The 26,210-nt window shown below is 36.5% G+C and overlaps 33 non-coding genes and 5 pseudogenes across 33 annotated transcripts; all 38 read right to left on the reverse strand.

Moving 5' to 3' along the window:
* Positions 1 to 36: 36 nt before the first annotated feature.
* Positions 37 to 155, reverse strand: LOC123467936. Its single transcript, XR_006641978.1, has one exon. It is a non-coding gene; the product is annotated as a 5S ribosomal RNA (ribosomal RNA).
* Positions 156 to 512: 357 nt separating this feature from the next.
* Positions 513 to 631, reverse strand: LOC123467937. The gene has a single exon (XR_006641979.1). It is a non-coding gene; the product is annotated as a 5S ribosomal RNA (ribosomal RNA).
* A 512-nt stretch (positions 632 to 1,143) lies between these two features.
* On the reverse strand, positions 1,144 to 1,262 carry LOC123467938. Its single transcript, XR_006641980.1, has one exon. It is a non-coding gene; the product is annotated as a 5S ribosomal RNA (ribosomal RNA).
* A 357-nt stretch (positions 1,263 to 1,619) lies between these two features.
* On the reverse strand, positions 1,620 to 1,738 carry LOC123467939. The gene has a single exon (XR_006641981.1). It is a non-coding gene; the product is annotated as a 5S ribosomal RNA (ribosomal RNA).
* Positions 1,739 to 2,095: 357 nt separating this feature from the next.
* On the reverse strand, positions 2,096 to 2,214 carry LOC123467940. The gene has a single exon (XR_006641982.1). It is a non-coding gene; the product is annotated as a 5S ribosomal RNA (ribosomal RNA).
* A 551-nt stretch (positions 2,215 to 2,765) lies between these two features.
* On the reverse strand, positions 2,766 to 2,884 carry LOC123467941. The gene has a single exon (XR_006641983.1). It is a non-coding gene; the product is annotated as a 5S ribosomal RNA (ribosomal RNA).
* Positions 2,885 to 3,736: 852 nt separating this feature from the next.
* On the reverse strand, positions 3,737 to 3,855 carry LOC123467943. Its single transcript, XR_006641985.1, has one exon. It is a non-coding gene; the product is annotated as a 5S ribosomal RNA (ribosomal RNA).
* Positions 3,856 to 4,365: 510 nt separating this feature from the next.
* On the reverse strand, positions 4,366 to 4,484 carry LOC123467944. Its single transcript, XR_006641986.1, has one exon. It is a non-coding gene; the product is annotated as a 5S ribosomal RNA (ribosomal RNA).
* A 357-nt stretch (positions 4,485 to 4,841) lies between these two features.
* LOC123467945 lies at positions 4,842 to 4,960 on the reverse strand. The gene has a single exon (XR_006641987.1). It is a non-coding gene; the product is annotated as a 5S ribosomal RNA (ribosomal RNA).
* Positions 4,961 to 5,317: 357 nt separating this feature from the next.
* LOC123467946 lies at positions 5,318 to 5,436 on the reverse strand. The gene has a single exon (XR_006641988.1). It is a non-coding gene; the product is annotated as a 5S ribosomal RNA (ribosomal RNA).
* Positions 5,437 to 5,793: 357 nt separating this feature from the next.
* On the reverse strand, positions 5,794 to 5,912 carry LOC123467947. The gene has a single exon (XR_006641989.1). It is a non-coding gene; the product is annotated as a 5S ribosomal RNA (ribosomal RNA).
* Positions 5,913 to 6,571: 659 nt separating this feature from the next.
* LOC123467948 lies at positions 6,572 to 6,690 on the reverse strand. The gene has a single exon (XR_006641990.1). It is a non-coding gene; the product is annotated as a 5S ribosomal RNA (ribosomal RNA).
* Positions 6,691 to 7,047: 357 nt separating this feature from the next.
* Positions 7,048 to 7,166, reverse strand: LOC123467949. Its single transcript, XR_006641991.1, has one exon. It is a non-coding gene; the product is annotated as a 5S ribosomal RNA (ribosomal RNA).
* Positions 7,167 to 7,523: 357 nt separating this feature from the next.
* Positions 7,524 to 7,642, reverse strand: LOC123467950. Its single transcript, XR_006641992.1, has one exon. It is a non-coding gene; the product is annotated as a 5S ribosomal RNA (ribosomal RNA).
* Positions 7,643 to 8,237: 595 nt separating this feature from the next.
* Positions 8,238 to 8,356, reverse strand: LOC123467951. The gene has a single exon (XR_006641993.1). It is a non-coding gene; the product is annotated as a 5S ribosomal RNA (ribosomal RNA).
* A 357-nt stretch (positions 8,357 to 8,713) lies between these two features.
* On the reverse strand, positions 8,714 to 8,832 carry LOC123467952. The gene has a single exon (XR_006641994.1). It is a non-coding gene; the product is annotated as a 5S ribosomal RNA (ribosomal RNA).
* Positions 8,833 to 9,342: 510 nt separating this feature from the next.
* LOC123467954 lies at positions 9,343 to 9,461 on the reverse strand. The gene has a single exon (XR_006641996.1). It is a non-coding gene; the product is annotated as a 5S ribosomal RNA (ribosomal RNA).
* A 509-nt stretch (positions 9,462 to 9,970) lies between these two features.
* On the reverse strand, positions 9,971 to 10,089 carry LOC123467955. Its single transcript, XR_006641997.1, has one exon. It is a non-coding gene; the product is annotated as a 5S ribosomal RNA (ribosomal RNA).
* Positions 10,090 to 10,599: 510 nt separating this feature from the next.
* Positions 10,600 to 10,718, reverse strand: LOC123467956. The gene has a single exon (XR_006641998.1). It is a non-coding gene; the product is annotated as a 5S ribosomal RNA (ribosomal RNA).
* A 510-nt stretch (positions 10,719 to 11,228) lies between these two features.
* On the reverse strand, positions 11,229 to 11,347 carry LOC123467957. The gene has a single exon (XR_006641999.1). It is a non-coding gene; the product is annotated as a 5S ribosomal RNA (ribosomal RNA).
* Positions 11,348 to 12,064: 717 nt separating this feature from the next.
* On the reverse strand, positions 12,065 to 12,183 carry LOC123467958. The gene has a single exon (XR_006642000.1). It is a non-coding gene; the product is annotated as a 5S ribosomal RNA (ribosomal RNA).
* A 513-nt stretch (positions 12,184 to 12,696) lies between these two features.
* Positions 12,697 to 12,815, reverse strand: LOC123467959. Its single transcript, XR_006642001.1, has one exon. It is a non-coding gene; the product is annotated as a 5S ribosomal RNA (ribosomal RNA).
* A 1,443-nt stretch (positions 12,816 to 14,258) lies between these two features.
* On the reverse strand, positions 14,259 to 14,378 carry LOC123467911 (annotated as a pseudogene).
* Positions 14,379 to 15,670: 1,292 nt separating this feature from the next.
* Positions 15,671 to 15,790, reverse strand: LOC123467904 (annotated as a pseudogene).
* Positions 15,791 to 16,301: 511 nt separating this feature from the next.
* LOC123467960 lies at positions 16,302 to 16,420 on the reverse strand. Its single transcript, XR_006642002.1, has one exon. It is a non-coding gene; the product is annotated as a 5S ribosomal RNA (ribosomal RNA).
* Positions 16,421 to 17,703: 1,283 nt separating this feature from the next.
* Positions 17,704 to 17,822, reverse strand: LOC123467961. The gene has a single exon (XR_006642003.1). It is a non-coding gene; the product is annotated as a 5S ribosomal RNA (ribosomal RNA).
* A 511-nt stretch (positions 17,823 to 18,333) lies between these two features.
* LOC123467962 lies at positions 18,334 to 18,452 on the reverse strand. The gene has a single exon (XR_006642004.1). It is a non-coding gene; the product is annotated as a 5S ribosomal RNA (ribosomal RNA).
* A 512-nt stretch (positions 18,453 to 18,964) lies between these two features.
* LOC123467907 lies at positions 18,965 to 19,085 on the reverse strand (annotated as a pseudogene).
* Positions 19,086 to 19,596: 511 nt separating this feature from the next.
* LOC123467910 lies at positions 19,597 to 19,715 on the reverse strand (annotated as a pseudogene).
* Positions 19,716 to 20,227: 512 nt separating this feature from the next.
* On the reverse strand, positions 20,228 to 20,346 carry LOC123467963. The gene has a single exon (XR_006642005.1). It is a non-coding gene; the product is annotated as a 5S ribosomal RNA (ribosomal RNA).
* A 513-nt stretch (positions 20,347 to 20,859) lies between these two features.
* LOC123467965 lies at positions 20,860 to 20,978 on the reverse strand. Its single transcript, XR_006642007.1, has one exon. It is a non-coding gene; the product is annotated as a 5S ribosomal RNA (ribosomal RNA).
* Positions 20,979 to 21,489: 511 nt separating this feature from the next.
* LOC123467966 lies at positions 21,490 to 21,608 on the reverse strand. The gene has a single exon (XR_006642008.1). It is a non-coding gene; the product is annotated as a 5S ribosomal RNA (ribosomal RNA).
* An 818-nt stretch (positions 21,609 to 22,426) lies between these two features.
* Positions 22,427 to 22,545, reverse strand: LOC123467967. Its single transcript, XR_006642009.1, has one exon. It is a non-coding gene; the product is annotated as a 5S ribosomal RNA (ribosomal RNA).
* A 511-nt stretch (positions 22,546 to 23,056) lies between these two features.
* Positions 23,057 to 23,175, reverse strand: LOC123467968. Its single transcript, XR_006642010.1, has one exon. It is a non-coding gene; the product is annotated as a 5S ribosomal RNA (ribosomal RNA).
* A 515-nt stretch (positions 23,176 to 23,690) lies between these two features.
* Positions 23,691 to 23,809, reverse strand: LOC123467969. The gene has a single exon (XR_006642011.1). It is a non-coding gene; the product is annotated as a 5S ribosomal RNA (ribosomal RNA).
* A 513-nt stretch (positions 23,810 to 24,322) lies between these two features.
* LOC123467905 lies at positions 24,323 to 24,442 on the reverse strand (annotated as a pseudogene).
* Positions 24,443 to 24,955: 513 nt separating this feature from the next.
* Positions 24,956 to 25,074, reverse strand: LOC123467970. Its single transcript, XR_006642012.1, has one exon. It is a non-coding gene; the product is annotated as a 5S ribosomal RNA (ribosomal RNA).
* A 510-nt stretch (positions 25,075 to 25,584) lies between these two features.
* Positions 25,585 to 25,703, reverse strand: LOC123467971. The gene has a single exon (XR_006642013.1). It is a non-coding gene; the product is annotated as a 5S ribosomal RNA (ribosomal RNA).
* Positions 25,704 to 26,210: the final 507 nt, after the last annotated feature.

A 26,210-nucleotide genomic window follows, 5' to 3' on the forward strand; every position in this document is an offset into this window, starting at 1 on the left:
CATTTTCGAAACTCTTGCTGGTTATAAAACGTTTGATGCCAACAGCATCCCGTATTCCCAAGCGGTCACCCTTCTAGGTACTAACGGGACCCGACGCAGCTTAACTTCTGGGAGCTGACGAGACCAGGTTTTTTCTGCGTGGTATGGCCGTTGACGTTTTAATACGAAACTGAATTGAATACACTCAAGGAATGATTTTCCAACATTGAAACCTACACAAGGACGATTAATTTCTATAATTAAGGATATTGGACTGGTAACCATCGTGTTCGTTGAGCCACTATTTTTCTATGAAATAGAAATTCACATTCATCGGTAAAGTCACTGCTGGTAATAAAACACTCTACACTTCCCTTGTTGGTGTTTAAAAAATAGCTATCAGTGTGTACGAGATGAATTATCAAAATTCAACCCTAGATGGCGTTTAATAAAGTATCAAAATTCACCACGAGATGGTTTTAACTAAAACTTTGATTCATTTTCGAAACTCTTGCTGGTTATAAAACGTTTGATGCCAACAGCATCCCGTATTCCCAAGCGGTCACCCTTCTAGGTACTAACGGGACCCGACGCAGCTTAACTTCTGGGAGCTGACGAGACCAGGTTTTTTCTGCGTGGTATGGCCGTTGACGTTTTAATACGAAACTGAATTGAATACACTCAAGGAGATGAATTTTCCAACATTGAAACCTACACAAGGACGATTAATTTCTATAATTAAGGATATTGGACTGGTAACCATCGTGTTCGTTGAGCCACTATTTTTCTATGAAATAGAAATTCAAGAATTTAATACGAAACTGAATTGAATACGCTCAAGGAATGATTTTCCAACATTGAAACCTACACAAGGACGATTAATTTCTATAATTAAGGATATTGGACTGGTAACCATCGTGTTCGTTGAGCCACTATTTTTCTATGAAATAGAAATTCACATTCATCGGTAAAGTCACTGCTGGTAATAAAACACTCTACACTTCCCTTGTTGGTGTTTAAAAAATAGCTATCAGTGTGTACGAGATGAATTATCAAAATTCAACCCTAGATGGCGTTTAATAAAGTATCAAAATTCACCACGAGATGGTTTTAACTAAAACTTTGATTCATTTTCGAAACTCTTGCTGGTTATAAAACGTTTGATGCCAACAGCATCCCGTATTCCCAAGCGGTCACCCTTCTAGGTACTAACGGGACCCGACGCAGCTTAACTTCTGGGAGCTGACGAGACCAGGTTTTTTCTGCGTGGTATGGCCGTTGACGTTTTAATACGAAACTGAATTGAATACACTCAAGGAATGATTTTCCAACATTGAAACCTACACAAGGACGATTAATTTCTATAATTAAGGATATTGGACTGGTAACCATCGTGTTCGTTGAGCCACTATTTTTCTATGAAATAGAAATTCACATTCATCGGTAAAGTCACTGCTGGTAATAAAACACTCTACACTTCCCTTGTTGGTGTTTAAAAAATAGCTATCAGTGTGTACGAGATGAATTATCAAAATTCAACCCTAGATGGCGTTTAATAAAGTATCAAAATTCACCACGAGATGGTTTTAACTAAAACTTTGATTCATTTTCGAAACTCTTGCTGGTTATAAAACGTTTGATGCCAACAGCATCCCGTATTCCCAAGCGGTCACCCTTCTAGGTACTAACGGGACCCGACGCAGCTTAACTTCTGGGAGCTGACGAGACCAGGTTTTTTCTGCGTGGTATGGCCGTTGACGTTTTAATACGAAACTGAATTGAATACACTCAAGGAATGATTTTCCAACATTGAAACCTACACAAGGACGATTAATTTCTATAATTAAGGATATTGGACTGGTAACCATCGTGTTCGTTGAGCCACTATTTTTCTATGAAATAGAAATTCACATTCATCGGTAAAGTCACTGCTGGTAATAAAACACTCTACACTTCCCTTGTTGGTGTTTAAAAAATAGCTATCAGTGTGTACGAGATGAATTATCAAAATTCAACCCTAGATGGCGTTTAATAAAGTATCAAAATTCACCACGAGATGGTTTTAACTAAAACTTTGATTCATTTTCGAAACTCTTGCTGGTTATAAAACGTTTGATGCCAACAGCATCCCGTATTCCCAAGCGGTCACCCTTCTAGGTACTAACGGGACCCGACGCAGCTTAACTTCTGGGAGCTGACGAGACCAGGTTTTTTCTGCGTGGTATGGCCGTTGACGTTTTAATACGAAACTGAATTGAATACACTCAAGGAATGATTTTCCAACATTGAAACCTACACAAGGACGATTAATTTCTATAATTAAGGATATTGGACTGGTAACCATCGTGTTCGTTGAGCCACTATTTTTCTAATGAAATTAGAATTCAATGGAAACCTTTAATTTCTCTGGTAACCAAGATATTTTTCCAAGAATTTAATACGAAACTGAATTGAATACGCTCAAGGAATGATTTTCCAACATTGAAACCTACACAGGACGATTAATTTTATAATTAAGGATATTGGACTGGTAACCATCGTGTTCGTTGAGCCACTATTTTTCTATGAAATAGAAATTCACATTCATCGGTAAAGTCACTGCTGGTAATAAAACACTCTACACTTCCCTTGTTGGTGTTTAAAAAATAGCTATCAGTGTGTACGAGATGAATTATCAAAATTCAACCCTAGATGGCGTTTAATAAAGTATCAAAATTCACCACGAGATGGTTTTAACTAAAACTTTGATTCATTTTCGAAACTCTTGCTGGTTATAAAACGTTTGATGCCAACAGCATCCCGTATTCCCAAGCGGTCACCCTTCTAGGTACTAACGGGACCCGACGCAGCTTAACTTCTGGGAGCTGACGAGACCAGGTTTTTTCTGCGTGGTATGGCCGTTGACGTTTTAATACGAAACTGAATTGAATACACTCAAGGAATGATTTTCCAACATTGAAACCTACACAAGGACGATTAATTTCTATAATTAAGGATATTGACGTGTTCGTTGAGTTTTTTTGAATATGAAATGGTAAATCACAAGTTAAAAATATTAGATTTAATAAGTTTGATTTTTGATTCTTTGAAATCTGTGGTTTAAGTTGAGCCACGTATTGTCCTCTGGTACTACGGGCGCGGCTTAGGGGGCGGGTTTTTTTGACGTTTTAATACGAAACTGAATTGAATACCACTCAAGGAATGATTTTCCAACATTGAAACCTACACAAGGACGATTAATTTCTATAATTAAGGATATTGGACTGGTAACCATCGTGTTCGTTGAGCCACTATTTTTCTATGAAATAGAAATTCGAAGAATGAATTTAATACGAAACTGAATTGAATACGCTCAAGGAATTGATTATTCTTGGGGGGTAAGACTGAATTGAGCACTGATTTGTGGTCTCGTTTCTGAAATTGAAACTCGCACAATAGAAACGATTGATCGCAGGAATGATTTTTCACTTGAAACTTTCCAAGGACGATTAATTTGGACTGGTAACCATCGTGTTCGTTGAGCCACTATTTTTCTATGAAATAGAAATTCACATTCATCGGTAAAGTCACTGCTGGTAATAAAACACTCTACACTTCCCTTGTTGGTGTTTAAAAAATAGCTATCAGTGTGTACGAGATGAATTATCAAAATTCAACCCTAGATGGCGTTTAATAAAGTATCAAAATTCACCACGAGATGGTTTTAACTAAAACTTTGATTCATTTTCGAAACTCTTGCTGGTTATAAAACGTTTGATGCCAACAGCATCCCGTATTCCCAAGCGGTCACCCTTCTAGGTACTAACGGGACCCGACGCAGCTTAACTTCTGGGAGCTGACGAGACCAGGTTTTTTCTGCGTGGTATGGCCGTTGACGTTTTAATACGAAACTGAATTGAATACACTCAAGGAATGATTTTCCAACATTGAAACCTACACAAGGACGATTAATTTCTATAATTAAGGATATTGGACTGGTAACCATCGTGTTCGTTGAGCCACTATTTTTCTATGAAATAGAAATTCAAGAATTTAATACGAAACTGAATTGAATACGCTCAAGGAATGATTTTCCAACATTGAAACCTACACAAGGACGATTAATTTCTATAATTAAGGATATTGGACTGGTAACCATCGTGTTCGTTGAGCCACTATTTTTCTATGAAATAGAAATTCACATTCATCGGTAAAGTCACTGCTGGTAATAAAACACTCTACACTTCCCTTGTTGGTGTTTAAAAAATAGCTATCAGTGTGTACGAGATGAATTATCAAAATTCAACCCTAGATGGCGTTTAATAAAGTATCAAAATTCACCACGAGATGGTTTTAACTAAAACTTTGATTCATTTTCGAAACTCTTGCTGGTTATAAAACGTTTGATGCCAACAGCATCCCGTATTCCCAAGCGGTCACCCTTCTAGGTACTAACGGGACCCGACGCAGCTTAACTTCTGGGAGCTGACGAGACCAGGTTTTTTCTGCGTGGTATGGCCGTTGACGTTTTAATACGAAACTGAATTGAATACACTCAAGGAATGATTTTCCAACATTGAAACCTACACAAGGACGATTAATTTCTATAATTAAGGATATTGGACTGGTAACCATCGTGTTCGTTGAGCCACTATTTTTCTATGAAATAGAAATTCACATTCATCGGTAAAGTCACTGCTGGTAATAAAACACTCCCCCCTTCCCTTGTTGGTGTTTAAAAAATAGCTATCAGTGTGTACGAGATGAATTATCAAAATTCAACCCTAGATGGCGTTTAATAAAGTATCAAAATTCACCACGAGATGGTTTTAACTAAAACTTTGATTCATTTTCGAAACTCTTGCTGGTTATAAAACGTTTGATGCCAACAGCATCCCGTATTCCCAAGCGGTCACCCTTCTAGGTACTAACGGGACCCGACGCAGCTTAACTTCTGGGAGCTGACGAGACCAGGTTTTTTCTGCGTGGTATGGCCGTTGACGTTTTAATACGAAACTGAATTGAATACACTCAAGGAATGATTTTCCAACATTGAAACCTACACAAGGACGATTAATTTCTATAATTAAGGATATTGGACTGGTAACCATCGTGTTCGTTGAGCCACTATTTTTCTATGAAATAGAAATTCACATTCATCGGTAAAGTCACTGCTGGTAATAAAACACTCTACACTTCCCTTGTTGGTGTTTAAAAAATAGCTATCAGTGTGTACGAGATGAATTATCAAAATTCAACCCTAGATGGCGTTTAATAAAGTATCAAAATTCACCACGAGATGGTTTTAACTAAAACTTTGATTCATTTTCGAAACTCTTGCTGGTTATAAAACGTTTGATGCCAACAGCATCCCGTATTCCCAAGCGGTCACCCTTCTAGGTACTAACGGGACCCGACGCAGCTTAACTTCTGGGAGCTGACGAGACCAGGTTTTTTCTGCGTGGTATGGCCGTTGACGTTTTAATACGAAACTGAATTGAATACACTCAAGGAATGATTTTCCAACATTGAAACCTACACAAGGACGATTAATTTCTATAATTAAGGATATTGGACTGGTAACCATCGTGTTCGTTGAGCCACTATTTTTCTATGAAATAGAAATTCACATTCATCGGTAAAGTCACTGCTGGTAATAAAACACTCTACACTTCCCTTGTTGGTGTTTAAAAAATAGCTATCAGTGTGTACGAGATGAATTATCAAAATTCAACCCTAGATGGCGTTTAATAAAGTATCAAAATTCACCACGAGATGGTTTTAACTAAAACTTTGATTCATTTTCGAAACTCTTGCTGGTTATAAAACGTTTGATGCCAACAGCATCCCGTATTCCCAAGCGGTCACCCTTCTAGGTACTAACGGGACCCGACGCAGCTTAACTTCTGGGAGCTGACGAGACCAGGTTTTTTCTGCGTGGTATGGCCGTTGACGTTTTAATACGAAACTGAATTGAATACACTCAAGGAATGATTTTCCAACATTGAAACCTACACAAGGACGATTAATTTCTATAATTAGGATATTGGATGTAACCTCGGTTCGTTGAGCCACTATTTTTTTATGAAATAGAAATTCAAGAATTTAATACGAAACTGTTGAATACGCTCAAGGAATGATTTTCCAACATTGAAACCTACACAAGGACGATTAATTTCTATAATTAAGGATATTGGACTGGTAACCATCGTGTTCGTTGAGCCACTATTTTTCTATGAAATAGAAATTCAAGAATTTAATACGAAACTGAATTGAATACGCTCAAGGAATGATTTTCCAACATTGAAACCTACACAAGGACGATTAATTTCAAATATAATTAAGGATATTGAACTGGTAACCATCGTGTTCGTTGAGCCACTATTTTTCTATGAAATAGAAATTCACATTCATCGGTAAAGTCACCACTGCTGGTAATAAAACACTCTACCTTCCTGTTGGTGTTTAAAAAATAGCTATCAGTGTGTACGAGATGAATTATCAAAATTCAACCCTAGATGGCGTTTAATAAAGTATCAAAATTCACCACGAGATGGTTTTAACTAAAACTTTGATTCATTTTCGAAACTCTTGCTGGTTATAAAACGTTTGATGCCAACAGCATCCCGTATTCCCAAGCGGTCACCCTTCTAGGTACTAACGGGACCCGACGCAGCTTAACTTCTGGGAGCTGACGAGACCAGGTTTTTTCTGCGTGGTATGGCCGTTGACGTTTTAATACGAAACTGAATTGAATACACTCAAGGAATGATTTTCCAACATTGAAACCTACACAAGGACGATTAATTTCTATAATTAAGGATATTGGACTGGTAACCATCGTGTTCGTTGAGCCACTATTTTTCTATGAAATAGAAATTCACATTCATCGGTAAAGTCACTGCTGGTAATAAAACACTCTACACTTCCCTTGTTGGTGTTTAAAAAATAGCTATCAGTGTGTACGAGATGAATTATCAAAATTCAACCCTAGATGGCGTTTAATAAAGTATCAAAATTCACCACGAGATGGTTTTAACTAAAACTTTGATTCATTTTCGAAACTCTTGCTGGTTATAAAACGTTTGATGCCAACAGCATCCCGTATTCCCAAGCGGTCACCCTTCTAGGTACTAACGGGACCCGACGCAGCTTAACTTCTGGGAGCTGACGAGACCAGGTTTTTTCTGCGTGGTATGGCCGTTGACGTTTTAATACGAAACTGAATTGAATACACTCAAGGAATGATTTTCCAACATTGAAACCTACACAAGGACGATTAATTTCTATAATTAAGGATATTGGACTGGTAACCATCGTGTTCGTTGAGCCACTATTTTTCTATGAAATAGAAATTCACATTCATCGGTAAAGTCACTGCTGGTAATAAAACACTCTACACTTCCCTTGTTGGTGTTTAAAAAATAGCTATCAGTGTGTACGAGATGAATTATCAAAATTCAACCCTAGATGGCGTTTAATAAAGTATCAAAATTCACCACGAGATGGTTTTAACTAAAACTTTGATTCATTTTCGAAACTCTTGCTGGTTATAAAACGTTTGATGCCAACAGCATCCCGTATTCCCAAGCGGTCACCCTTCTAGGTACTAACGGGACCCGACGCAGCTTAACTTCTGGGAGCTGACGAGACCAGGTTTTTTCTGCGTGGTATGGCCGTTGACGTTTTAATACGAAATTTGAATACATAAAATATTGGATATTGTGGTACTGTTCGTTGAGCACTATTTTTCTATGAAATAGATTCAGAATTTAATACGAAACTGAATTGAATACACTCAAGGAATGATTTTCCAACATTGAAACCTACACAAGGACGATTAATTTCTATAATTAAGGATATTGGACTGGTAACCATCGTGTTCGTTGAGCCACTATTTTTCTATGAAATAGAAATTCAAGAATTTAATACGAAACTGAATTGAATACGCTCAAGGAATGATTTTCCAACATTGAAACCTACACAAGGACGATTAATTTCTATAATTAAGGATATTGGACTGGTAACCATCGTGTTCGTTGAGCCACTATTTTTCTATGAAATAGAAATTCACATTCATCGGTAAAGTCACTGCTGGTAATAAAACACTCTACACTTCCCTTGTTGGTGTTTAAAAAATAGCTATCAGTGTGTACGAGATGAATTATCAAAATTCAACCCTAGATGGCGTTTAATAAAGTATCAAAATTCACCACGAGATGGTTTTAACTAAAACTTTGATTCATTTTCGAAACTCTTGCTGGTTATAAAACGTTTGATGCCAACAGCATCCCGTATTCCCAAGCGGTCACCCTTCTAGGTACTAACGGGACCCGACGCAGCTTAACTTCTGGGAGCTGACGAGACCAGGTTTTTTCTGCGTGGTATGGCCGTTGACGTTTTAATACGAAACTGAATTGAATACACTCAAGGAATGATTTTCCAACATTGAAACCTACACAAGGACGATTAATTTCTATAATTAAGGATATTGGACTGGTAACCATCGTGTTCGTTGAGCCACTATTTTTCTATGAAATAGAAATTCACATTCATCGGTAAAGTCACTGCTGGTAATAAAACACTCTACACTTCCCTTGTTGGTGTTTAAAAAATAGCTATCAGTGTGTACGAGATGAATTATCAAAATTCAACCCTAGATGGCGTTTAATAAAGTATCAAAATTCACCACGAGATGGTTTTAACTAAAACTTTGATTCATTTTCGAAACTCTTGCTGGTTATAAAACGTTTGATGCCAACAGCATCCCGTATTCCCAAGCGGTCACCCTTCTAGGTACTAACGGGACCCGACGCAGCTTAACTTCTGGGAGCTGACGAGACCAGGTTTTTTCTGCGTGGTATGGCCGTTGACGTTTTAATACGAAACTGAATTGAATACACTCAAGGAATGATTTTCCAACATTGAAACCTACACAAGGACGATTAATTTCTATAATTAAGGATATTGGACTGGTAACCATCGTGTTCGTTGAGCCACTATTTTTCTATGAAATAGAAATTCAAGAATTTAATACGAAACTGAATTGAATACGCTCAAGGAATGATTTTCCAACATTGAAACCTACACAAGGACGATTAATTTCTATAATTAAGGATATTGGACTGGTAACCATCGTGTTCGTTGAGCCACTATTTTTCTATGAAATAGAAATTCACATTCATCGGTAAAGTCACTGCTGGTAATAAAACACTCTACACTTCCCTTGTTGGTGTTTAAAAAATAGCTATCAGTGTGTACGAGATGAATTATCAAAATTCAACCCTAGATGGCGTTTAATAAAGTATCAAAATTCACCACGAGATGGTTTTAACTAAAACTTTGATTCATTTTCGAAACTCTTGCTGGTTATAAAACGTTTGATGCCAACAGCATCCCGTATTCCCAAGCGGTCACCCTTCTAGGTACTAACGGGACCCGACGCAGCTTAACTTCTGGGAGCTGACGAGACCAGGTTTTTTCTGCGTGGTATGGCCGTTGACGTTTTAATACGAAACTGAATTGAATACACTCAAGGAATGATTTTCCAACATTGAAACCTACACAAGGACGATTAATTTCTATAATTAAGGATATTGACTGGTAACCATCGTGTTCGTTGAGCCACTATTTTTCTATGAAATAGAAATTCAAGAATTTAATACGAAACTGAATTGAATACGCTCAAGGAATGATTTTCCAACATTGAAACCTACACAAGGACGATTAATTTCTATAATTAAGGATATTGGACTGGTAACCATCGTGTTCGTTGAGCCACTATTTTTCTATGAAATAGAAATTCACATTCATCGGTAAAGTCACTGCTGGTAATAAAACACTCTACACTTCCCTTGTTGGTGTTTAAAAAATAGCTATCAGTGTGTACGAGATGAATTATCAAAATTCAACCCTAGATGGCGTTTAATAAAGTATCAAAATTCACCACGAGATGGTTTTAACTAAAACTTTGATTCATTTTCGAAACTCTTGCTGGTTATAAAACGTTTGATGCCAACAGCATCCCGTATTCCCAAGCGGTCACCCTTCTAGGTACTAACGGGACCCGACGCAGCTTAACTTCTGGGAGCTGACGAGACCAGGTTTTTTCTGCGTGGTATGGCCGTTGACGTTTTAATACGAAACTGAATTGAATACACTCAAGGAATGATTTTCCAACATTGAAACCTACACAAGGACGATTAATTTCTATAATTAAGGATATTGGACTGGTAACCATCGTGTTCGTTGAGCCACTATTTTTCTATGAAATAGAAATTCAAGAATTTAATACGAAACTGAATTGAATACGCTCAAGGAATGATTTTCCAACATTGAAACCTACACAAGGACGATTAATTTCTATAATTAAGGATATTGGACTGGTAACCATCGTGTTCGTTGAGCCACTATTTTTCTATGAAATAGAAATTCACATTCATCGGTAAAGTCACTGCTGGTAATAAAACACTCTACACTTCCCTTGTTGGTGTTTAAAAAATAGCTATCAGTGTGTACGAGATGAATTATCAAAATTCAACCCTAGATGGCGTTTAATAAAGTATCAAAATTCACCACGAGATGGTTTTAACTAAAACTTTGATTCATTTTCGAAACTCTTGCTGGTTATAAAACGTTTGATGCCAACAGCATCCCGTATTCCCAAGCGGTCACCCTTCTAGGTACTAACGGGACCCGACGCAGCTTAACTTCTGGGAGCTGACGAGACCAGGTTTTTTCTGCGTGGTATGGCCGTTGACGTTTTAATACGAAACTGAATTGAATACACTCAAGGAATGATTTTCCAACATTGAAACCTACACAAGGACGATTAATTTCTATAATTAAGGATATTGGACTGGTAACCATCGTGTTCGTTGAGCCACTATTTTTCTATGAAATAGAAATTCAAGAATTTAATACGAAACTGAATTGAATACGCTCAAGGAATGATTTTCCAACATTGAAACCTACACAAGGACGATTAATTTCTATAATTAAGGATATTGGACTGGTAACCATCGTGTTCGTTGAGCCACTATTTTTCTATGAAATAGAAATTCACATTCATCGGTAAAGTCACTGCTGGTAATAAAACACTCTACACTTCCCTTGTTGGTGTTTAAAAAATAGCTATCAGTGTGTACGAGATGAATTATCAAAATTCAACCCTAGATGGCGTTTAATAAAGTATCAAAATTCACCACGAGATGGTTTTAACTAAAACTTTGATTCATTTTCGAAACTCTTGCTGGTTATAAAACGTTTGATGCCAACAGCATCCCGTATTCCCAAGCGGTCACCCTTCTAGGTACTAACGGGACCCGACGCAGCTTAACTTCTGGGAGCTGACGAGACCAGGTTTTTTCTGCGTGGTATGGCCGTTGACGTTTTAATACGAAACTGAATTGAATACACTCAAGGAATGATTTTCCAACATTGAAACCTACACAAGGACGATTAATTTCTATAATTAAGGATATTGGACTGGTAACCATCGTGTTCGTTGAGCCACTATTTTTCTATGAAATAGAAATTCAAGAATTTAATACGAAACTGAATTGAATACGCTCAAGGAATGATTTTCCAACATTGAAACCTACACAAGGACGATTAATTTCTATAATTAAGGATATTGGACTGGTAACCATCGTGTTCGTTGAGCCACTATTTTTCTATGAAATAGAAATTCAAGAATTTAATACGAAACTGAATTGAAAACGCTCAAGGAATGATTTTCCAACATTGAAACCTACACAAGGACGTTAATTTCATAATTAAGGATATTGGACTGGTAACCATCGTGTTCGTTGAGCCACTATTTTTCTATGAAATAGAAATTCACATATTTTAACGATTGTGAATTGAATCAACTCGCTGAATGATTTTCCAACATTCCTTTTGGTGTTGACTTGAAAATTTCTATGAAATAGAATTCATCGGTAAGTCACTGCTGGTATAAAAAATAGCTATCAGTGTGTACGAGATGAATTATCAAAATTCAACCCTAGATGGCGTTTAATAAAGTATCAAAATTCACCACGAGATGGTTTTAACTAAAACTTTGATTCATTTTCGAAACTCTTGCTGGTTATAAAACGTTTGATGCCAACAGCATCCCGTATTCCCAAGCGGTCACCCTTCTAGGTACTAACGGGACCCGACGCAGCTTAACTTCTGGGAGCTGACGAGACCAGGTTTTTTCTGCGTGGTATGGCCGTTGACGTTTTAATACGAAACTGAATTGAATACACTCAAGGAATGATTTTCCAACATTGAAACCTACACAAGGACGATTAATTTCTATAATTAAGGATATTGGACTGGTAACCATCGTGTTCGTTGAGCCACTATTTTTCTATGAAATAGAAATTCAAGAATTTAATACGAAACTGAATTGAATACGCTCAAGGAATGATTTTCCAACATTGAAACCTACACAAGGACGATTAATTTCTATAATTAAGGATATTGACTTGGTAACCATCGTGTTCGTTGAGCCACTATTTTTCTATGAAATAGAAATTCACATTCATCGGTAAAGTCACTGCTGGTAATAAAACACTCTACACTTCCCTTGTTGGTGTTTAAAAAATAGCTATCAGTGTGTACGAGATGAATTATCAAAATTCAACCCTAGATGGCGTTTAATAAAGTATCAAAATTCACCACGAGATGGTTTTAACTAAAACTTTGATTCATTTTCGAAACTCTTGCTGGTTATAAAAAAACGTTTGATGCCAACAGCATCCCGTATTCCCAAGCGGTCACCCTTCTAGGTACTAACGGGACCCGACGCAGCTTAACTTCTGGGAGCTGACGAGACCAGGTTTTTTCTGCGTGGTATGGCCGTTGACGTTTTAATACGAAACTGAATTGAATACACTCAAGGAATGATTTTCCAACATTGAAACCTACACAAGGACGATTAATTTCTATAATTAAGGATATTGGACTGGTAACCATCGTGTTCGTTGAGCCACTATTTTTCTATGAAATAGAAATTCAAGAATTTAATACGAAACTGAATTGAATACGCTCAAGGAATGATTTTCCAACATTGAAACCTCTACACAAGGACGATTAATTTCTATAATTAAGGATATTGGACTGGTAACCATCGTGTTCGTTGAGCCACTATTTTTCTATGAAATAGAAATTCAAGAATTTAATTACGAAACTGAATTGAATACGCTCAAGGAATGATTTTCCAACATTGAAACCTACACAAGGACGATTAATTTCTTATAATTAAGGATATTGGACTGGTAACCATCGTGTTCGTTGAGCCACTATTTTTCTATGAAATAGAAATTCAAGAATTTAATACGAAACTGAATTGAATACGCTCAAGGAATGATTTTCCAACATTGAAACCTACACAGGGACGATTAATTTCTATAATTAAGGATATTGGACTGGTAACCATCGTGTTCGTTGAGTTTCCACTATTTTTTCTATGAAATAGAAATTCAAGAATTTAATACGAAACTGAATTGAATACGCTCAAGGAATGATTTTCCAACATTGAAATCCTACACAAGGACGATTAATTTCTATAATTAAGGATATTGGACTGGTAACCATCGTGTTCGTTGAGCCAATATTTTTCTATGAAATAGAAATTCAAGAATTTAATACTGAAACTGAATTGAATACGCTCAAGGAATGATTTTCCAAACATTGAAACCTACACAAGGACGATTAATTTCTCATAATTAAGGATATTGGACTGGTAAACCATCGTGTTCGTTGAGCCACTATTTTTCTGCATGAAATAGAAATTCAAGAATTTAATACGAAACTGAATTGAATACGCTCAAGGAATGATTTTCCAACATTGAAACCTACACAAGGACGATTAATTTCTATAATTAAGGATATTGGACTGGTAACCATCGTGTTCGTTGAGCCACTATTTTTCTATGAAATAGAAATTCAAGAATTTAATACGAAACTGAATTGAATACGCTCAAGGAATGATTTTCCAACATTGAAACCTACACAAGGACGATTAATTTCTATAATTAAGGATATTGGACTGGTAACCATCGTGTTCGTTGAGCCACTATTTTTCTATGAAATAGAAATTCACATTCATCGGTAAAGTCACTGCTGGTAATAAAACACTCTACACTTCCCTTGTTGGTGTTTAAAAAATAGCTATCAGTGTGTACGAGATGAATTATCAAAATTCAACCCTAGATGGCGTTTAATAAAGTATCAAAATTCACCACGAGATGGTTTTAACTAAAACTTTGATTCATTTTCGAAACTCTTGCTGGTTATAAAACGTTTGATGCCAACAGCATCCCGTATTCCCAAGCGGTCACCCTTCTAGGTACTAACGGGACCTCGACGCAGCTTAACTTCTGGGAGCTGACGAGACCAGGTTTTTTCTGCGTGGTATGGCCGTTGACGTTTTAATACGAAACTGAATTGAATACACTCAAGGAATGATTTTCCAACATTGAAACCTACACAAGGACGATTAATTTCTATAATTAAGGATATTGGACTGGTAACCATCGTGTTCGTTGAGCCACTATTTTTCTATGAAATAGAAATTCAAGAATTTAATACGAAACTGAATTGAATACGCTCAAGGAATGATTTTCCAACATTGAAACCTACACAAGGACGATTAATTTCTATAATTAAGGATATTGGACTGGTAACCATCGTGTTCGTTGAGCCACTATTTTTCTATGAAATAGAAATTCAAGAATTTAATACGTAAACTGAATGTGGTAATAATACGCTCAAGGAATGATTTTCCAACATTGAAACCTATCACAAGGACGATTAATTTCTATAATTAAGGATATTGGACTGGTAACCATCGTGTTCGTTGAGCCACTATTTTTCTATGAAATAGAAATTCAAGATGGATTTAATACGAAACTGAATTGAATACGCTCAAGGAATTTGATTTTCCAACATTGAAACCTATCACAAGGACGATTAATTTCTATAATTAAGGATATTGGACTGGTAACCATCGTGTTCGTTGAGCCACTATTTTTCTATGAAATAGAAATTCAAGAATTTAATACGAAACTGAATTGAATACGCTCAAGCGAATGATTTTCCAACATTGAAACTTTACACAAGGACGATTAATTTCTATAATTAAGGATATTGGACTGGTAACCATCGTGTTCGTTGAGCCACTATTTTTCTATGAAATAGAAATTCAAGAATTTAATACGAAACTGAATTGAATACGCTCAAGGAATGATTTTCCAACATTGAAACCTACACAAGGACGATTAATTTCTATAATTAAGGATATTGGACTGGTAACCATCGTGTTCGTTGAGCCACTATTTTTCTATGAAATAGAAATTCAAGAATTTAATACGAAACTGAATTGAATACGCTCAAGGAATGATTTTCCAACATTGAAACCTACACAAGGACGATTAATTTCTATAATTAAGGATATTGGACTGGTAACCATCGTGTTCGTTGAGCCACTATTTTTCTATGAAATAGAAATTCACATTCATCGGTAAAGTCACTGCTGGTAATAAAACACTCTACACTTCCCTTGTTGGTGTTTAAAAAATAGCTATCAGTGTGTACGAGATGAATTATCACAAATTCAACCCTAGATGGCGTTTAATAAAGTATCAAAATTCACCACGAGATGGTTTTAACTAAAACTTTGATTCATTTTCGAAACTCTTGCTGGTTATAAAACGTTTGATGCCAACAGCATCCCGTATTCCCAAGCGGTCACCCTTCTAGGTACTAATCGGGACCCGACGCAGCTTAACTTCTGGGAGCTGACGAGACCAGGTTTTTTCTGCGTGGTATGGCCGTTGACGTTTTAATACGAAACTGAATTGAATACACTCAAGGGAATGATTTTCCAACATTGAAACCTACACAAGGACGATTAATTTCTATAATTAAGGATATTGGACTGGTAACCATCGTGTTCGTTGAGCCACTATTTTTCTATGAAATAGAAATTCAAGAATTTAATACGAAACTGAATTGAATACGCTCAAGGAATGATTTTCCAACATTGAAACCTACACAAGGACGATTAATTTCTATAATTAAGGATATTGGACTGGTAACCATCGTGTTCGTTGAGCCACTATTTTTCTATGAAATAGAAATTCACATTCATCGGTAAAGTCACTGCTGGTAATAAAACACTCTACACTTCCCTTGTTGGTGCTTAAAAAATAGCTATCAGTGTGTACGAGATGAATTATCAAAATTCAACCCTAGATGGCGTTTAATAAAGTATCAAAATTCACCACGAGATGGTTTTAACTAAAACTTTGATTCATTTTCGAAACTCTTGCTGGTTATAAAACGTTTGATGCCAACAGCATCCCGTATTCCCAAGCGGTCACCCTTCTAGGTACTAACGGGACCCGACGCAGCTTAACTTCTGGGAGCTGACGAGACCAGGTTTTTTCTGCGTGGTATGGCCGTTGACGTTTTAATACGAAACTGAATTGAATACACTCAAGGAATGATTTTCCAACATTGAAACCTACACAAGGACGATTAATTTCTATAATTAAGGATATTGGACTGGTAACCATCGTGTTCGTTGAGCCACTATTTTTCTATGAAATAGAAATTCAAGAATTTAATACGAAACTGAATTGAATACGCTCAAGCGAATGATTTTCCAACATTGAAACCTACACAAGGACGATTAATTTCTATAATTAAGGATATTGGACTGGTAACCATCGTGTTCGTTGAGCCACTATTTTTCTATGAAATAGAAATTCAAGAATTTAATACGAAACTGAATTGAATACGCTCAAGGAATGATTTTCCAACATTGAAACCTACACAAGGACGATTAATTTCTATAATTAAGGATATTGGACTGGTAACCATCGTGTTCGTTGAGCCACTATTTTTCTATGAAATAGAAATTCAAGAATTTAATACGAAACTGAATTGAATACGCTCAAGGAATGATTTTCCAAATATTGAAAACCTAGACAAGGACGATTAATTTCTTATAATTAAGGATATTGGACTGGTAACCATCGTGTTCGTTGAGCCACTATTTTTCTATGAAATAGAAATTCAAGAATTTAATACGAAACTGAATTGAATACGCTCAAGGAATGATTTTCCAACAGTTGAAACCTACACAAGGACGATCAATTTCTATAATTAAGGATATTGGACTGGTAACCATCGTGTTCGTTGAGCCACTATTTTTCTGGTGAAATAGAAATTCAAGATTTTAATACGAAACTGAATTGAATACACTCAAGGAATGATTTTCCAACATTGAAATCCTACACAAGGACGATTAATTTCTATAATTAAGGATATTGGACTGGTAACCATCGTGTTCGTTGAGCCACTATTTTTCTATGAAATAGAAATTCAAGAATTTAATACGAAACTGAATTGAATACGCTCAAGGAATGATTTTCCAACATTGAAACCTACACAAGGACGATTAATTTCTATAATTAAGGATATTGGACTGGTAACCATCGTGTTCGTTGAGCCACTATTTTTCTATGAAATAGAAATTCACATTCATCGGTAAAGTCACTGCTGGTAATAAAACACTCTACACTTCCCTTGTTGGTGTTTAAAAAATAGCTATCAGTGTGTACGAGATGAATTATCAAAATTCAACCCTAGATGGCGTTTAATAAAGTATCAAAATTCACCACGAGATGGTTTTAACTAAAACTTTGATTCATTTTCGAAACCCCTTGCTGGTTATAAAACGTTTGATGCCAACAGCATCCCGTATTCCCAAGCGGTCACCCTTCTAGGTACTAACGGGACCCGACGCAGCTTAACTTCTGGGAGCTGACGAGACCAGGTTTTTTCTGCGTGGTATGGCCGTTGACGTTTTAATACGAAACTGAATTGAATACACTTGAGGAATGATTTTCCAACATTGAAACCTACACAAGGACGATTAATTTCTATAATTAAGGATATTGGACTGGTAACCATCGTGTTCGTTGAGCCACTATTTTTCTATGAAATAGAAATTCAAGAATTTAATACGAAACTGAATTGAATACGCTCAAGGAATGATTTTCCAACATTGAAACCTACACAAGGACGATTAATTTCTATAATTAAGGATATTGGACTGGTAACCATCGTGTTCGTTGAGCCACTATTTTTCTATGAAATAGAAATTCACATTCATCGGTAAAGTCACTGCTGGTAATAAAACACTCTACACTTCCCTTGTTGGTGTTTAAAAAATAGCTATCAGTGTGTACGAGATGAATTATCAAAATTCAACCCTAGATGGCGTTTAATAAAGTATCAAAATTCACCACGAGATGGTTTTAACTAAAACTTTGATTCATTTTCGAAACTCTTGCTGGTTATAAAACCGTTTGATGCCAACAGCATCCCGTATTCCCAAGCGGTCACCCTTCTAGGTACTAACGGGACCCGACGCAGCTTAACTTCTGGGAGCTGACGAGACCAGGTTTTTTCTGCGTGGTATGGCCGTTGACGTTTTAATACGAAACTGAATTGAATACACTCAAGGAATGATTTTCCAACATTGAAAACCTACACAAGGACGATTAATTTCTATAATTAAGGATATTGGACTGGTAACCATCGTGTTCGTTGAGCCACTATTTTTCTATGAAATAGAAATTCAAGAATTTAATACGAAACTGAATTGAATACGCTCAAGGAATGATTTTCCAACATTGAAACCTACACAAGGACGATTAATTTCTATAATTAAGGATATTGGACTGGTAACCATCGTGTTCGTTGAGCCACTATTTTTCTATGAAATAGAAATTCACATTCATCGGTAAAGTCACTGCTGGTAATAAAACACTCTACACTTCCCTTGTTGGTGTTTAAAAAATAGCTATCAGTGTGTACGAGATGAATTATCAAAATTCAACCCTAGATGGCGTTTAATAAAGTATCAAAATTCACCACGAGATGGTTTTAACTCAAAACTTTGATTCATTTTCGAAACTCTTGCTGGTTATAAAACGTTTGATGCCAACAGCATCCCGTATTCCCAAGCGGTCACCCTTCTAGGTACTAACGGGACCCGACGCAGCTTAACTTCTCTGGGAGCTGACGAGACCAGGTTTTTTCTGCGTGGTATGGCCGTTGACGTTTTAATACGAAACTGAATTGAATACACTCAAGGAATGATTTTCCAACATTGAAACCTACACAAGGACGATTAATTTCTATAATTAAGGATATTGGACTGGTAACCATCGTGTTCGTTGAGCCACTATTTTTCTATGAAATAGAAATTCAAGAATTTAATACGAAACTGAATTGAATACGCTCAAGGAATGATTTTCCAACATTGAAACTTACACAAGGACGATTAATTTCTATAATTAAGGATATTGGACTGGTAACCATCGTGTTCGTTGAGCCACTATTTTTCTATGAAATAGAAATTCACATCTCATCGGTAAAGTCACTGCTGGTAATAAAACACTCTACACTTCCCTTGTTGGTGTTTAAAAAATAGCTATCAGTGTGTACGAGATGAATTATCAAAATTCAACCCTAGATGGCGTTTAATAAAGTATCAAAATTCACCACGAGATGGTTTTAACTAAAACTTTGATTCATTTTCGAAACTCTTGCTGGTTATAAAACGTTTGATGCCAACAGCATCCCGTATTCCCAAGCGGTCACCCTTCTAGGTACTAACGGGACCCGACGCAGCTTAACTTCTGGGAGCTGACGAGACCAGGTTTTTTCTGCGTGGTATGGACGTTGATCGTTTTAATACGAAACTGAATTGAATACACTCAAGGAATGATTTTCCAACATTGAAACCTACACAAGGACGATTAATTTCTATAATTAAGGATATTGGACTGGTAACCATCGTGTTCGTTGAGCCACTATTTTTCTATGAAATAGAAATTCAAGAATTTAATACGAAACTGAATTGAATACGCTCAAGGAATGATTTTCCAACATTGAAACCTACACAAGGACGATTAATTTCTATAATTAAGGATATTGGACTGGTAACCATCGTGTTCGTTGAGCCACTATTTTTCTATGAAATAGAAATTCACATTCATCGGTAAAGTCACTGCTGGTAATAAAACACTCTACACTTCCCTTGTTGGTGTTTAAAAAATAGCTATCAGTGTGTACGAGATGAATTATCAAAATTCAACCCTAGATGGCGTTTAATAAAGTATCAAAATTCCACCACGAGATGGTTTTAACTAAAACTTTGATTCATTTTCGAAACTCTTGCTGGTTATAAAACGTTTGATGCCAACAGCATCCCGTATTCCCAAGCGGTCACCCTTCTAGGTACTAACGGGACCCGACGCAGCTTAACTTCTGGGAGCTGACGAGACCAGGTTTTTTCTGCGTGGTATGGCCGTTGACGTTTTAATACGAAACTGAATTGAATACACTCAAGGAATGATTTTTTCCAACATTGAAACCTACACAAGGACGATTAATTTCTATAATTAAGGATATTGGACTGGTAACCATCGTGTTCGTTGAGCCACTATTTTTCTATGAAATAGAAATTCAAGAATTTAATACGAAACTGAATTGAATACGCTCAAGGAATGATTTTCCAACATTGAAACCTACACAAGGACGATTAATTTCTATAATTAAGGATATTGGACTGGTAACCATCGTGTTCGTTGAGCCACTATTTTTCTATGAAATAGAAATTCACATTCATCGGTAAAGTCACTGCTGGTAATAAAACACTCTACACTTCCCTTGTTGGTGTTTAAAAAATAGCTATCAGTGTGTACGAGATGAATTATCAAAATTCAACCCTAGATGGCGTTTAATAAAGTATCAAAATTCACCACGAGATGGTTTTAACTCAAAACTTTGATTCATTTTCGAAACTCTTGCTGGTTATAAAACGTTTGATGCCAACAGCATCCCGTATTCCCAAGCGGTCACCCTTCTAGGTACTAACGGGACCCGACGCAGCTTAACTTCTGGGAGCTGACGAGACCAGGTTTTTTCTGCGTGGTATGGCCGTTGACGTTTTAATACGAAACTGAATTGAATACACTCAAGGAATGATTTTCCAACATTGAAACCTACACAAGGACGATTAATTTCTATAATTAAGGATATTGGACTGGTAACCATCGTGTTCGTTGAGCCACTATTTTTCTATGAAATAGAAATTCAAGAATTTAATACGAAACTGAATTGAATACGCTCAAGGAATGATTTTCCAACATTGAAACCTACACAAGGACGATTAATTTCTATAATTAAGGATATTGGACTGGTAACCATCGTGTTCGTTGAGCCACTATTTTTCTATGAAATAGAAATTCACATTCATCGGTAAAGTCACTGCTGGTAATAAAACACTCTACACTTCCCTTGTTGGTGTTTAAAAAAATAGCTATCAGTGTGTACGAGATGAATTATCAAAATTCAACCCTAGATGGCGTTTAATAAAGTATCAAAATTCACCACGAGATGGTTTTAACTAAAACTTTGATTCATTTTCGAAACTCTTGCTGGTTATAAAACGTTTGATGCCAACAGCATCCCGTATTCCCAAGCGGTCACCCTTCTAGGTACTAACGGGACCCGACGCAGCTTAACTTCTGGGAGCTGACGAGACCAGGTTTTTTCTGCGTGGTATGGCCGTTGACGTTTTAATACGAAACTGAATTGAATACACTCAAGGAATGATTTTCCAACATTGAAACCTACACAAGGACGATTAATTTCTATAATTAAGGATATTGGACTGGTAACCATCGTGTTCGTTGAGCCACTATTTTTCTATGAAATAGAAATTCAAGAAATTTAATACGAAACTGAATTGAATACGCTCTGGGGAATGATTTTCCAACATTGAAACCTACACAAGGACGATTAATTTTTATAATTAAGGATATTGGACTGGTAACCATCGTGTTCGTTGAGCCACTATTTTTCTATGAAATAGAAATTCAAGTATTTAATACGAAACTGAATTGAATACACTCAAGGAATGATTTTCCAACATTGAAACCTACACAAGGACGATTAATTTCTATAATTAAGGATATTGGACTGGTAACCATCGTGTTCGTTGAGCCACTATTTTTCTATGAAATAGAAATTCAAGAATTTAATACGAAACTGAATTGAATACGCTCAAGGAATGATTTTCCAACATTGAAACCTACACAAGGACGATTAATTTCTATAATTAAGGATATTGGACTGGTAACCATCGTGTTCGTTGAGCCACTATTTTTCTATGAAATAGAAATTCACATTCATCGGTAAAGTCACTGCTGGTAATAAAACACTCTACACTTCCCTTGTTGGTGTTTAAAAAATAGCTATCAGTGTGTACGAGATGAATTATCAAAATTCACCCCTAGATGGCGTTTAATAAAGTATCAAAATTCACCACGAGATGGTTTTAACTAAAACTTTGATTCATTTTCGAAACTCTTGCTGGTTATAAAACGTTTGATGCCAACAGCATCCCGTATTCCCAAGCGGTCACCCTTCTAGGTACTAACGGGACCCGACGCAGCTTAACTTCTGGGAGCTGACGAGACCAGGTTTTTTCTGCGTGGTATGGCCGTTGACGTTTTAATACGAAACTGAATTGAATACACTCAAGGAATGATTTTCCAACATTGAAACCTACACAAGGACGATTAATTTCTATAATTAAGGATATTGGACTGGTAACCATCGTGTTCGTTGAGCCACTATTTTTCTATGAAATAGAAATTCAAGAATTTAATACGAAACTGAATTGAATACGCTCAAGGAATGATTTTCCAACATTGAAACCTACACAAGGACGATTAATTTCCTATAATTAAGGATATTGGACTGGTAACCATCGTGTTCGTTGAGCCACTATTTTTCTATGAAATAGAAATTCACATTCATCGGTAAAGTCACTGCTGGTAATAAAACACTCTACACTTCCCTTGTTGGTGTTTAAAAAATAGCTATCAGTGTGTACGAGATGAATTATCAAAATTCAACCCTAGATGGCGTTTAATAAAGTATCAAAATTCACCACGAGATGGTTTTAACTAAAACTTTGATTCATTTTCGAAACTCTTGCTGGTTATAAAACGTTTGATGCCAACAGCATCCCGTATTCCCAAGCGGTCACCCTTCTAGGTACTAACGGGACCCGACGCAGCTTAACTTCTGGGAGCTGACGAGACCAGGTTTTTTCTGCGTGGTATGGCCGTTGACGTTTTAATACGAAACTGAATTGAATACACTCAAGGAATGATTTTCCAACATTGAAACCTACACAAGGACGATTAATTTCTATAATTAAGGATATTGGACTGGTAACCATCGTGTTCGTTGAGCCACTATTTTTCTATGAAATAGAAATTCAAGAATTTAATACGAAACTGAATTGAATACGCTCAAGGAATGATTTTCCAACATTGAAACCTACACAAGGACGATTAATTTCTATAATTAAGGATATTGGACTGGTAACCATCGTGTTCGTTGAGCCACTATTTTTCTATGAAATAGAAATTCACATTCATCGGTAAAGTCACTGCTGGTAATAAAACACTCTACACTTCCCTTGTTGGTGTTTAAAAAATAGCTATCAGTGTGTACGAGATGAATATCATCAAAATTCAACCCTAGATGGCGTTTAATAAAGTATCAAAATTCACCACGAGATGGAGGTTTTAACTAAAACTTTGATTCATTTTCGAAACTCTTGCTGGTTATAAAACGTTTGATGCCAACAGCATCCCGTATTCCCAAGCGGTCACCCTTCTAGGTACTAACGGGACCCGACGCAGCTTAACTTCTGGGAGCTGACGAGACCAGGTTTTTTCTGCGTGGTATGGCCGTTGACGTTTTAATACGAAACTGAATTGAATACACTCAAGGAATGATTTTCCAACATTGAAACCTACACAAGGACGATTAATTTTTATAATTAAGGATATTGGACTGGTAACCATCGTGTTCGTTGAGCCACTATTTTTCTATGAAATAGAAATTCAAGAATTTAATACGAAACTGAATTGAATACGCTCAAGGAATGATTTTCCAACATTGAAACCTACACAAGGACGATTAATTTCTATAATTAAGGATATTGGACTGGTAACCATCGTGTTCGTTGAGCCACTATTTTTCTTAAATGGAATAGAAATTCACATTCATCGGTAAAGTCACTGCTGGTAATAAAACACTCTACACTTCCCTTGTTGGTGTTTAAAAAATAGCTATCAGTGTGTACGAGATGAATTATCAAAATTCAACCCTAGATGGCGTTTAATAAAGTATCAAAATTCACCACGAGATGGTTTTAACTAAAACTTTGATTCATTTTCGAAACTCTTGCTGGTTATAAAACGTTTGATGCCAACAGCATCCCGTATTCCCAAGCGGTCACCCCTTCTAGGTACTAACGGGACCCGACGCAGCTTAACTTCTGGGAGCTGACGAGACCAGGTTTTTTCTGCGTGGTATGGCCGTTGACGTTTTAATACGAAACTGAATTGAATACACTCAAGGAATGATTTTCCAACATTGAAACCCTACACAAGGACGATTAATTTCTATAATTAAGGATATTGGACTGGTAACCATCGTGTTCGTTGAGCCACTATTTTTCTATGAAATAGAAATTCAAGAATTTAATACGAAACTGAATTGAATACGCTCAAGGAATGATTTTCCAACATTGAAACCTACACAAGGACGATTAATTTCTAATAATTAAGGATATTGGACTGGTAACCATCGTGTTCGTTGAGCCACTATTTTTCTATGAAATAGAAATTCACATTCATCGGTAAAGTCACTGCTGGTAATAAAACACTCTACACTTCCCCTTGTTGGTGTTTAAAAAATAGCTATCAGTGTGTACGAGATGAATTATCAAAATTCAACCCTAGATGGCGTTTAATAAAGTATCAAAATTCACCACGAGATGGTTTTAACTAAAACTTTGATTCATTTTCGAAACTCTTGCTGGTTATAAAACGTTTGATGCCAACAGCATCCCGTATTCCCAAGCGGTCACCCTTCTAGGTACTAACGGGACCCGACGCAGCTTAACTTCTGGGAGCTGACGAGACCAGGTTTTTTCTGCGTGGTATGGCCGTTGACGTTTTAATACGAAACTGAATTGAATACACTCAAGGAATGATTTTCCAACATTGAAACCTACACAAGGACGATTAATTTCTATAATTAAGGATATTGGACTGGTAACCATCGTGTTCGTTGAGCCACTATTTTTCTATGAAATAGAAATTCAAGAATTTAATACGAAACTGAATTGAATACGCTCAAGGAATGATTTTCCAACATTGAAACCTACACAAGGACGATTAATTTCTATAATTAAGGATATTGGACTGGTAACCATCGTGTTCGTTGAGCCACTATTTTTCTATGAAATAGAAATTCACATTCATCGGTAAAGTCACTGCTGGTAATAAAACACTCTACACTTCCCTTGTTGGTGTTTAAAAAATAGCTATCAGTGTGTACGAGATGAATTATCAAAATTCAACCCTAGATGGCGTTTAATAAAGTATCAAAATTCACCACGAGATGGTTTTAACTAAAACTTTGATTCATTTTCGAAACTCTTGCTGGTTATAAAACGTTTGATGCCAACAGCATCCCGTATTCCCAAGCGGTCACCCTTCTAGGTACTAACGGGACCCGACGCAGCTTAACTTCTGGGAGCTGACGAGACCAGGTTTTTTCTGCGTGGTATGGCCGTTGACGTTTTAATACGAAACTGAATTGAATACACTCAAGGAATGATTTTCCAACATTGAAACCTACACAAGGACGATTAATTTCTATAATTAAGGATATTGGACTGGTAACCATCGTGTTCGTTGAGCCACTATTTTTCTATGAAATAGAAATTCAAGAATTTAATACGAAACTGAATTGAATACGCTCAAGGAATGATTTTCCAACATTGAAACCTACACAAGGACGATTAATTTCTATAATTAAGGATATTGGACTGGTAACCATCGTGTTCGTTGAGCCACTATTTTTCTATGAAATAGAAATTCACATTCATCGGTAAAGTCACTGCTGGTAATAAAACACTCTACACTTCCCTTGTTGGTGTTTAAAAAATAGCTATCAGTGTGTACGAGATGAATTATCAAAATTCAACCCTAGATGGCGTTTAATAAAGTATCAAAATTCACCACGAGATGGTTTTAACTAAAACTTTGATTCATTTTCGAAACTCTTGCTGGTTATAAAACGTT

The sequence above is a fragment of the Daphnia magna genome, unplaced genomic scaffold (genome assembly GCF_020631705.1).
Source record: "Daphnia magna isolate NIES unplaced genomic scaffold, ASM2063170v1.1 Dm_contigs254, whole genome shotgun sequence".
NCBI classification, from domain to species: domain Eukaryota; kingdom Metazoa; phylum Arthropoda; class Branchiopoda; order Diplostraca; family Daphniidae; genus Daphnia; species Daphnia magna.